The 12,396-nt window shown below is 43.0% G+C and overlaps 1 long non-coding RNA gene across 1 annotated transcript; it reads left to right on the forward strand.

Moving 5' to 3' along the window:
- The first annotated feature begins 5,233 nt into the window (after positions 1-5,233).
- On the forward strand, positions 5,234-6,795 carry LOC128628506 (uncharacterized). Its single transcript, XR_008392913.1, has 3 exons — positions 5,234-5,321; positions 5,568-5,855; positions 6,435-6,795. It is a non-coding gene; the product is annotated as an uncharacterized LOC128628506 (long non-coding RNA).
- Positions 6,796-12,396: the final 5,601 nt, after the last annotated feature.

Here is a 12,396-nt window from a genome sequence, read left to right on the forward strand (position 1 = left end):
CTTTATTCTGGGCTCCACCCCGTGAGACAGCTGCGTAAGCCACTCCATGTGTAAGTTATGGAGCCGCCACAAATTCAGACGGCTCAAATTGTATCTGTTATATATTGGGTTCCATCCATCATTTGTAGCAGCCAGCTATAAGGTGCCAGAGTTCTAATCTGCCTACTGAATATGTAAATGGCTAAGGTCAGAGGGCAGGCCAACCTGGGCCCCAGGAGCACTACACCTAGAGCCACGTGAAAGACAGGTAGAGTGGCGTGCTACTCAGTGGCTCCTTCTGGGAAAGCAACATACAGATTCTTCAAGGAAACGAGGGGGTAGAAAATTAAGAATATCCCTGAGTTAGACTTCATTTCCAGAATTGTAACTAGAGGCAGACATGCTTCAATGTACATTTTCCTATGTGTATAGGGTAGAATTTATTTACAGAGTAAGGGTTTACAGCAAGCAAAAACAGTCCTGGGTCTTGTTTTTGGCTTGGTTCCCAGAAATTGACTCTGTGGAGTCTTGCATGTAAGGGGTTGTTGGAGAGAGATGTGGAGATGTCTGACTGAGCGGACGGAGAAGCTGACCCCCAACGCAGTTGCAACGGAGTCCCTGCCCACCCCACAGGGAGCTCTGGACCTAAGATGTCTTTTCAGAGTGCCCTCACATTGAAGCAAGGATCCTGGGCATTTGGACTCTCAAAATGTCCAGTTATTAAATAATCTTTGAAGACAATGTTACAAAAATAAAAAGACAGACCACAACTTGGAAAAAAAGATTACAAATCTTGTAAAAAAAAAAACTTGTGTTCAGAATAAATAAAGAAATCTCAAAACTATTAAGAAAACAAGCACCCTAATAAAAAGAAGGGTAAAGGATTCAAATAGGCACATCACCAAAAAAATATATGATTTGCAAAGAAGACTATGAAAAGGTGTTCAATCGTGTTGGTAACCAGGGAAATGAGAAGTAAAACCACATTGAGTTACTATACAGATTTTCTGGGGTGGCTAAAATTCAAAGAACTGAACACCCCAAAGTCAACAAAAACGCGAAAGCACTGGAACTGCCATACACTGAGGGGGGGACGGTGCGTTTCTGTAAACAGTTTGTTTCTTTGGTTAAATATACCAGCCATTCCTCTCCTAGGTATTTACCCAAGAGAAAGAAAGTGTTATATGCATACAAAGACTTTTACATGTTACTAGCATCTTTAACTGTTAACAGCCAATAACTGGAAATAATTCAAATGTTCATTAAGAGGTGAACACAGAAGCAAATTGTGATATATCCACAAAATGAAACAAAACTGAACAATATAAAGGACTATTGCAATATGGATAACCTTCAAAATAGTTACACTAAGTGAAAAAAGGCAGAGTACATGCTACATAATTCTATTCATATAAAAATCTAGAAAATGCACTAATTCTAGTTCATCTAGATCACCCCCACTCACCTTGATTTATCTCATTGCTCTGCTTCCTTCCAGACCCAGCTCAGCTATCACCTGCCAGGGAACCTCCCTGACTGCCCCAGATCTGGTTTGGTGCCTCTGCTGAGTTCCCAGAGTGTCCTGTGCATCTCACCCAGCATAATATTTATGTACATTGTAATCATCTACTTCCTTGTTCATCTTCTCACTAGCCTGCAAGATAATTCCATTCAAAAACTACACCTATCCCCGCTGGTGTGGTTCATGGGGTAAGTGCCAGTCTGCAAACCAAAGAGTCCTGAGTTCAATTCCCAGTCAGGGCACATGCCTTGGTTGCAGGCCAGGTTCCCAGGAGGGGGCGCACAAGAGGCAATCACACATTGATGTTTCTCTCTCTCTTTCTCCCTCCCTTCCCCTCTCTAAAAATAAACTCTTTAATAAAAAATAAAAATAAAAATAAAAAACACACCTAGGTTTAAAAACCTAGCACCAAATAGATGCTCCACAAATGTCTACTTGAAACACCTACTGAAACAAAAGGAAATGGGTGAATGACCGAACAAAAGAACCAACAATGAATCAGAGAATATAACGTGGAGGCGTTTTAGAGACCCAGCCTTCGCATACCCAGGCCAAACTTGTGGACAGACAAAACAACATGGAAACAGATAAAATGTGATTTTTTTTTGCAGACAAATATAAAAGGTTTGTCTCCCTCCCATCATCTGGATTAGTTTATTTGAATTCTACTCTTCAATATTCCAAATGAGAGAAATTCAGTTTCCCAAGAGAAAAAGAAGGGTAAGTTAGGAGTTATAATGGAGGGTGGGGTTACAACAGAGACTGAGTGGCCCAGGGGCAGCTCTGGGGGGAAGCGTCACCAAGGGGCAAGAGTGAGGGCACACTGCGGAGGGATGCAGCTTCCTGGGTGGGTGTCAGGGCAGGGCGGGGGGAGTGTAGCTCAGTACATTGGGTCTCCCCCCCAGGCCTGGAGTCACCACTTGCTGGATAATGGCCTCAGAAAAGTGACTGAACTTTGTAAGTCTTAGTTTCTCACCTGTAAAAGAAGGATATTAATAGTGGTGGCTACTCACGGATCACGGGCCATAACTCAGGTAAAGCACCCAGCACAAAATAAAGATCCTGTAAACAGTAGCCGTTGGCAGGAAAGAGCTGTGGCCCAATCCCTGGCCTTTTTGTGGTCCTGCCAACAACGCCCAGTCCCCTGAAAGGTTTATGGATCTTTCCACACCGCGCGACAGCCAACTAACTCCTGGTCCGGTCGGCACGGTTCTGCCTGCCCTCTGGCTTGACGGCGCAGGGCTTTAGTAAAGAACTCTGAATCAGGCCTTATGGTGAAAGGTGTAAAATAGAATTATTCTGCCTGAAGAAAATCAAGTTTAGGTTTTAAAACTTACAAAAGACTTGTTCTACCTAGTTGTTCTCCTTCTTGCTCAAAACAGGTTTAAAATTCTGGGTGAGCGATAGTTAGGTTCGATCCAAGAAAGAACTCCTGGGAGTACGAGGGTGTTAAAAACCTTAGTTGAGCCCTGGCCAGGTGGCTCAGTTGTGGAGCGTCACCCAGGAGGCCAAACCGTTATGGGTTCCACCCTGATCAGGTACCTACCTAGGCTGCAAGTTCAGTCCCCGGGAGGAGCATACAGGAGGCGACTGATCAACGCTTCTGTCTCATCCATGTTTCTCTCTCTGTCTCTCTCTCCCCCCTTCCTTGCACTCTAAGATCAACAAAAGCAAGGATTTAAAAAACAAACAGCAACAACAAAAAAACCCAGTCAACTACCAAAAGTAAATACATATCTTTCTTCCCTCCCTCCTTTCCTTCTTTCCTTCCTTCTTCTTTCTTTTCTTTCCTTTCCTTTCCTTTTCTTTCCTTTTATTTTCTTTCCTTTTCTTTTCTTTTCTTTCTTTCCTTCTTACCAGTAGCCCAGAAAGCACTTTAGGACCTACAATGTCCTGAATATAAATTTGGCGCATGACATATAATTCACATAATTTCACAGTCTACTTGTAACCACTTAGCACCACAGTTTTTGTATCGGAGACCCTCTCCCTCTCTGTCCCTCCCTCCCCTGTCTCTCTTTCTCTGGCACTTCTCAAACTTCACTCTGCAAGAGGATCATAGGAAGAAGTTGTTTCTAAACATGCAGACTCAGGCAGCGCCCTCTGCAGTCCCCGAGACCACTCTCTCTCTCTGACAGTGTTTGGATGCAACGGACCCAGGGAGGCCCCTGCTTCCAGCTCTGACCACCCTCCAACCTTTTTTCATTCATCATCTTTGAAGCCATCTCAGCCATCCTCAGCGTCCAAGACCAGCCAATGCAATTTGTTTTACCATAACTTCTGACTGACGAACAACCATGAGCTCCCCAATTCATCAGAATTGTTCCACCAAAAAAGAGGCTTCTATCAACCACATGGTTAACCTGCATCTGCAGGCCTCATACCCCTGCCTTGGTCTGGGCTCCTATTTCATCTGGAACGTTGGGGTTCTGGAGGGCTGGGCCACTTCTTTCATGAGCTGGCTGACAAGAAGCGCAAGGGCACCCAGCCTCTCTTGAAGATGCAAAACCAGGGCAGTAGAAGAGTTCTCTCCCAGGACATGCTGAATCCATCCCACAGTGAGCAGGATAAAACTCAGGACATGGTGGAAGCCAGCATGATCCTGGAGAAGAACCTGAGCCGGGATCTTCAGGATCTGCAGGCCCTGCATTCTGCCCACACGGACCTCCATCTCTCTGCCTTCCTGGATGCAGAGGTGGAACTATCAAGACGGTGGGCGGCCACCGTCCGCCCTGAGTGGGCAGGGCTGGGAGAGCATCTCTTCATGAGGCTCACCCTCACACACATCAAGGAGCTTTCGGAGCCTGGAGGTCTTTGAGGAGCCCCTCTGAACCCCCCTGGTGTCTGGCTTTTGCCTGACCCTCTCCCTGAAACCAGTAGGCATCCTTTTTAACCACCCTGGAACCCTCCCCCATGCACTGGACCAAGTGCAAATAATAATGCTTTTCTGCAGCAAAACAAAAGTAATTTAATTTAAAAATAATAAACAATAAAAAAATATACATGTAGGTTCAACGCAACCCTACTGAATCACAATCTCTAGCAGGAAAATCTGAGAGTCTGCACTGTGAACAAGCTCCTGGGATGACGCAGCACGTGAGAACTGCTCTAGAACATGACGTTACTCAGGGAAAAGGTGTGCATAACTCTTCGGACTCCAAGTCCTCCCCCTGGGGAGGCAGGAAATTAGCCCGAGAGTTCGATCTTCTCTCTCAGCCAGCTCTGAGGGCAGCTCCGTGCCCAGGCTTTGGGGCTCAGCCCAGATGCTGTGACAATGGCCAAGGAGCCAGCTCCTCCCTGGTGGGTACAGGCCTGGTTCTGGCAGCCCCTTTTCTCTGCACCACAGACACTGGCTGACCAAGTGACATGGCCAGGTCCAGAGCATCTTGGATGGCCGTGGCAGAGTGAACCAGCTGAACTCTGGAAGTTTCCTTCTAGGTCTGTAAGTTGCACTGCTCACTCTGTGTTGCCCTGAAAATAGCAGCTTCTCCCACCACATTCATAAACTCCACTCTACTCACAGAATCACCCACCTCTACATTCAAACTCTTACCTCTTCCTGGAAACAGAAAGGAAGAATGAAATACAAATAACGTGGTTACCAGACAAGTCAGAAAGTTTTGAAGTTTCTCTTCCAAATGGTTGAGAAGTACCTGCTGTGAGGCAATTCAGAAGCTTAAAAGAGGAACTGCCTGAGTCAGAGTGTCTCCATTGATTACTTTCCTCACCAGGGAGCAGGGCTGCCAGAGATGCCAAAGGAACAGGGCAAAGTGGGATGGCATCATAGGAGGACTTGGTAAAACCTCATCTCCTTCCACAGGTGAGTTTTCTATGGGCGAGTGGCGAGGGGTTTGGGGGGGATGGGGTGGAAGCAAAGGTAATCCTCCTGCAATGAAGATTCAGTGTTGCCAGAAGGCTGCTCCAGTAAGGGACGCCTTCCATCCCCACCTCCTTTACTTGTTTGAAGCACACAGAGAGTGAGGCCTGCCTAACTTTAACAATGAAATATCAGTGCATATTTTCAACAATAAAGGTGAAAGCCTTGTTTCCATTGTTGCTCGTAAAGACAGGGAAGAACACTGTTGATCAAGATCCCTTCTCAAATGTCTTTCCGAAAACAGTTTAAAGGTTTGTACGTTTTTACCAACTTTCTGTCCTTACAGTCTTTAATCTCCCATGAAAACCCCAGCACACCTGTGCCTCCCATAACAGTGGCTCTTTCCCAGCAGGTACATTTAGAGAAAGGAATCTGTCAGCCCACTAATAACAGTCCTGTCAAGGAAGGGAGGCGATGCTGCCAGCGCAACAGGAGACACTATCTCTGGAAAATTACAGGAGTGCCTCAGTGTGCACGGTGTGTGTCTGTTTATGTTCTCGTTTCCTCCACTAGCGATAGCTTCTGTCAGTCCGTGAGTTCTGTCCTGTGAGTGAAACAGAAAATTGCTACAGCTTTACCCACTCCCAGCTGGATGTTAAACCAACAGCATAGTGATCTTAAACTCAAGCCTAGGTAACTCCTGCTTTATACCTCTTTGAGCTCAAAGGGAAGCAGAGAATTATTCCCCAAAGATGTGATACTTAAAAATAGTAAAAATTATTTGCCTGATTTTTAGTATGTGTGTGTGTGTTGTGTTTTGTTTTGTTTTTCTATTTAAGGTGTGAGAGATTTTCCTAAAAGGAAAAAAGGAATATGGGGTCTTTTGATGTATCTTTTACCATAGGTCAACGACCCAATTGCCAAGAAAATTCAAGGAAATAGGTAGGAGGAAACAGAGAAGGCATGGTTGCTAGGAGGTCAGAGGCAAGGGAGTAGCACAGAAACTTAAGCCTGTCGCCACTTCGCTAGGAGAAAGACACAGGGCGCTAGAGCTTCCCTGATGCATCAGAGACCACTCACTGTCCACTAAGTCAGCCTCCCCTTCTCTCACTGCAGCTGGGCACGAAACCCTTCAGCAGAAGACTTCATTCACAGCTTCCTAGATGTGGCCGTAGGACCACATGGTCGTCGGTGGGATTATTGTGGGACGTGGTGGATTCCACTCCCTGGTCTGGGGCGGAAGGCGACCACTACGCACTCCTCTCCTCTCCTCACCTTCCCACCAGCTGGGACACAGGTGGGCCTGCCACCAGCGTGGATCTCACAGACGAGGACAACGTGACCCCACGGAAGGAATCTGTGATCCTGAGTGCCCACATGGAGCAAAGCTAACCCGAAGTAAGAGAAAAATGAATTTCTGTTCACTTCAGCCATTATGTTTCTGAGCCTTTTTGTAACTGTAGCTTAGCTTTCACTCTAACTATGGCCCATTGTAACATTTGAAATTAAGGTCTTAGCATGGAAATAAAGAGCCTTCAAATGTTATCTGTTTTCTCTGGTAACACAAATCTCCCTGGATTTCAAGAGGTATTCTGTTTTAAAGGCAATGATGTATTGTTTCCTGAGAATTTACACAAGACAGATTCACAAGTTAAAAGAAAGAACATTATATCTTCCAAAAAATGTTATTCTAAATTTACCAAATTTATTCTAAAATGTCCTTTGAAAAGTCATCAATAGTCAAACTTGTATTAATCACAGATTTGTTCGGCCACCATAGCTATAGGTGAAAACAGTTATGGGATAAATTGTGCCCCCCTGCATTCATACATTGAAGGAAGTCCTAAGTCCCAGTACCTTAGCATGTGGCTATGTTGGGAGACATAGGGTCTTCGAAAGGTAATTAAGGTGAAATGAGGTTATTAAGGCAGACCCTCAGCCAATATGACTAGTACCCTCATAAGAAGAAGGTACTAGAACATATGAGGGGGGGACCCAGAAAAACTCTGAGTTATCTCCTGGAGGGGAAGCCCCTTGTAGTACAGGCTTCCCCTGCTAGGTTAGAATTCTGGGAACCCATCCGTATTAGAGTGCCAGCTGGTGTTGTTGTGAGAGGCTGCTTTCCACTTCAGTTAATTTTTTTGAAGATTCTTTCAGTGCATCTCCCCAGTTCATGATGGGTGATTTATAAGAGCACGGGCCAACACCATGCTGAGTGTGCAGCAGTTTTTGACCAAAACAGCATGACCCCCGTGCCCTATCCTCCCTATTCACCCAATATTGCCCCTACTGACTTTCTTTTTGTTTGTTTATTTCCCTGGATGAAAAAAGGTCCTCAAAGGAAAACATTTTGCCAATGTGGAAGACATGAAAACAAAAAACAGCAGAAGCACTGAAAGGCATCAAAACTGACAAGTTCAAAAACTATTTTGAGCAGTGGAAAAAAGTCTTGATAGGTAGACTGCATCAAATGGAGAGTACTTTCAAGGTGACTGAAGTTTAGACATGTAAGAATAAATACACAATTTTTTTATAAATAAGTTCTGGCTTTGGGGGGTCCCCCCTCATAGACAGACGCACACACACACACACACACACACATAATGCCATGTGAAGACACAAGGGGAAGATAGCTGTGTGCAAGATACAGAGAGCGACTTTAGGAGAAATCCACCTTGTGACAATATTGATCTTCCTGCCTTCAGAACTGTGAAACAAAACATTTCTGCTGTTTAAACTGCACAGACTGTGCCTCTTTGTTGTGGCAGCCTTAAAAGGCTAGTACAGGCACTAAAGATAAAGTGTTTTCCTTTGGAGCCAGAATTCTTTGGGGTGGTTCTCCAACAAAATAAAACAAAACAAAGAAAAGAAATTAGTTTTATATGATTTCCGGTTATTCAAATATTTGGATTTTCCCAACGAACAAATACAGAACTTATACGTACTTTGATTATATCTGAACTTTCCTAACAATGCTAAACCTCTCCCAAATAAGTTTGGATCCATGCTTTATGCTATATTCAAAAATGAACTCCAGACAAATTAAAGACCTAACTGCAACAAGTCAAAAGCTTATAAAATAAAATGTAGCCAGTGAGTGCATAAAGACTTTTTGAACATGAAGCTCAATCTACAAATCACAATGTCAAAATTGTGTGGGTCTAACTTCATCAAAATGAAGAAGTGTGGTTCAATGACAGTGTCTCCTCTGCTCCAGTGGGACATCCTGGTGCTTCAGCTGGAGCCTGGGAAACAACACGATCCTCATTCATAAGTGAAAGGAAAAGTGTACTGCCTGAGCCAGAGGGGAGCTGGCTTATATAGACAAAAATCCCTGCCCCTTGTCTCTGATTGGTCCATGTCCAGGCAAATGAGGACTCGAAATCCTTGAAGTTTGATTGGTCCAAAAAGCACCATCCTGATTGGTCATAATAGAGCCTCTCTGATTGGACAGATCTGTGCAGTTGAATGAATGGGGAAAGTCTCAGTCCTATTGGTTAAAATAGGATTCCAGGAACTTCATTATAAGGGCTGGCTCAGATGGCAGAAACACAGGGCAGAGACTTCAGTGCAGAGATAGGTAATTAATTCAATACAGACTTCTAGTACAGTTTGCATGAGGACTCCTGTGTAGAAATGGCTGCTAAGTTCTGTTTTGTTCTGTTTTTTAATTTGAGCTCAGTTAGCCACCAGGAGAGACCTTCTTAGTGGTCCCTTTTTCCTCAGGGTTCACAACGGCTATCCTAGAAAAAGTTAACAGACTAGAGAAGATATCTACAACATCTAAAAACAGAAGAGATTACTATCTAGACTGTCCTCCTCCCAAAATAATATAAATGAAAACACAACAAAAAACAACTTCTGTAAACAATAAGAAAATAATGTAACACCCAACAGAAAAATAAGCAAAGGGTGTGAACAGGTAAATCTCAGGAAAGGGCCAGATGTCTAACAAGCATATGGAGAAAAGTTCAACTCTACTAACAACAAAAATACTGACAGTTTCAATGTCAATAAAATTCCACATTGTCCATTAGAATTGCAAAAACTGGCATATTGGATGATGTCAAGTGTTGGAGAGAACATAGAAATAACAAACTGTTAGATTTCATTTCAGGGAATGTGAACTTGTCCACTAGTTCCAGAAAGCAATCTGTCAGTACTGGAGAAACTGAGTGTGAGAGAGCCCTGCAACCCAGCAATCAACTTCTAGGTATATGTTTCAGAAATGCTCACATCAGATCCTTCTGAGAACATGTACTGGATATTCCTAATTACGTTATTTGCAGCATGGAAGTTAGAAATAGTGCCCATCCTTGGCGGAAAGGAGAAGCAAAATGAGGTGGAGAAATACTATGAAAATGTTATACAATTATCTAAAATAATAAATTGTCCACAGACCAACACAGATCTAAAACACAGTAAATGAGTATTTATACCACTAGTCCACTTATTAAAAATGCATATCTACACAACCCATGACATGTTTTCCAAAGGATATATTGGGTTGGCCAAATGGTTCATTTTTTCTGTATGACATCTCTTGCAGTGCTTACTTGTCTTTAACTTCATTTGAAACAATTTTGTTAGATTGTGTTGTGACAGCTGTCATACCAGTGTGCATTGAAAAATAACTGACCAACATTGGTGGATTTTTGTGCAGCCATTTTAATATTAAAGATGGAAGAAAGTATGTAACATTTTCAGCTTATTATGCTTTATTATTTCAAGAAAGGTGAAAATATAACTGAAATGCAAAAAAAAAAGAAAGATTTGTGCAGTGTATGGAAAAGGTACTGTGACTGATCGAATGTGTCAAAGTGGTTTGTGAAGTTTCTTAGTACTATTGACATTTTGGCCAAATAATTCTTTGCTGTGGGGCTGTCTTATGCATTGGAAGATGTTTAGCAGCACCCCTGGCCTCTACCCACTAGAAGCCAATAGCAGGAGATAGCCAACATACTCAAAATATCCAAATCAATAAAGTTACTGGTGACAATGAAAAATATATCTTTTGTGTTACAGAAAAAATTAAAAAAACATTCTGGCCAACCCAATACATTAGGCCCTTGAACAACTCTGGGGTTATCAGTACCAACTCCCTACCTGGGTGGCTTCCCACCCACCCTCCCCCTGCACTGTGGAAAATTCCCCTCTAACATTTGACTCTTCAAAAACTTAACTGCGGAATACCAAGAGAATACCTCTCCTAGTATTTCTTCTCTGAAGGTTGGTTCCAGGAACCCCTACATGCACCAAAATTCACAAAAGACCAAGTTCCTTATATAAAGTGGTATAGATCAGTGGTATAGTCATCCCTCCATATCTGCAGATTCCCAACTGTGGAGCAAAAATGCTATTTTCACTCACAGATGGTTGAATCTGCAGATACTAAACCCACTGATATTGAGGGCTGGCTGTATACGTATTTTTAAAAATTCACATAGAAGTGGACTCATGCAGTTCAAACCCCTGTTGTTCAAGGATCAACTGTGTAAATTTAACATAATGTGCTGATTGCCTTGTCGGGGAGAGGAATGGGAGGAAAATAGAGATTAAGAATAAAATAGAAAGTCTTGCATGCGCTGATGATGCTATACTATAAGCCAAGGAGCATAATTAGCTCAATACTGCACCTGAAATTTAAACACACACACACACACACACCCTACCACCCCAAGTTCCTCCTGAATTTCTTTCAGCATATTATTCTAGCAAGCCACATCAGCAGTGGGAGAACTGGAGTAAAACTGTCTAACCTTATTAAATTCTTTTGGTTACACAAGGCCTGTTTGTGTTTCTCCCCTCCCGCCAGGGACATTTGCTATGGCAATTTGTTACTACTGGGGAGATTTGTGCTACTGACATCAGTTGCATAGGGGCCAGGCACACTGCTGAACATAGCACAGTGAACAGGACAGCCTCCCCCAACGAAGAAACTTCCCTTCCACCTGTCAGTAGTGCTGAAGCTGGGAACGCCCATGCTACCTGACTAGGTTATCCAAATTAGGTGTTTGGGAGGCTGCCTGCAAGGTGACCAAATGCTCCTCTCTTCTTTCCCATCTCACCTTTCCATTTAATTTCCTTCCATCTTCCCCTTCCACTCTTCTATCATTTCTGCTCAAGCACAATCTACTGTCTACAATGTCTCACTCCCGCTAGTAGTCATTAATCTAATTCAATATCACACTGATTCTAATTGCTCATAGAAAGACCGTGAATGGGATAAACAGGTAGTAAACCTTTAATAAAGAAAAATAATTGCTAAATGACTTTCACTCCTTTTCCTTTTCTTCTTTTATCAATTGCTCCTGCACATAACCATCTACTGAAATAGGAAGAGTATCCAATTTAAAATTCACTGAGGGCCTCTACTAAATCTTTGTGAACTTGGTGAAAGAGGTTAAGTGTCCTAGGAGGACAACAGTTAGAAAGAACACACTGAGCCAGAGTCGGGGGCAGAAGTAGATCATGGCCACAGAGCGACAAGCTTGTGCCAAGGTAGGGGGCTAGGAAGGACGGAGCCCCAGCAATGGCAGGTTTGGGGCCAGAGTCCTAACAAGAGAGAGGAGAAAGAGAGACTCTTTGTGACTTTTAAACCGACCTCCAAAATTCTCTGAGCAACAGAATGAGCCTGTAATTTTGGAATGATTATATGTTTAAATGAAAATTGTTTAGGTAATGGAGACTATTAAACATTGAAATTGAATGTTTGGATGTCTTGCTCTGTTGGACTTGGTCATTTTTTTTAAAGGGGTTTGGGTATAGTGTTATAGTCCAATGTAGGCTAAGGTTCAGATTAACATTCTTAAAAGCTGTGATTTGTGTCTTCCTGTATTTCTCTGGACATTTTATCAATTAGCATTTGATACCTTGTCCCTAGGGCACTCACATTGCCTCTTGAGTGTCTGGGAGGTATTGGCCTTTCAATAAACCTTGCTTTTTGTCCTCATGTTGCTAATTATGGGGGTGACTTTTTGTTTGTTCTGTTTCATTTTGGTTTTTGTTTTTTAAGTGAAAGAAAAGTTTGAAAAATCTCTGAAGAGACATTATTCAGTCGAAGAGTAGGAATATGAAT

Source organism: Artibeus jamaicensis, unplaced genomic scaffold (genome assembly GCF_021234435.1).
Source record: "Artibeus jamaicensis isolate MK-2021 breed Jamaican fruit bat unplaced genomic scaffold, CSHL_Jam_final contig_1015, whole genome shotgun sequence".
NCBI classification, from domain to species: domain Eukaryota; kingdom Metazoa; phylum Chordata; class Mammalia; order Chiroptera; family Phyllostomidae; genus Artibeus; species Artibeus jamaicensis.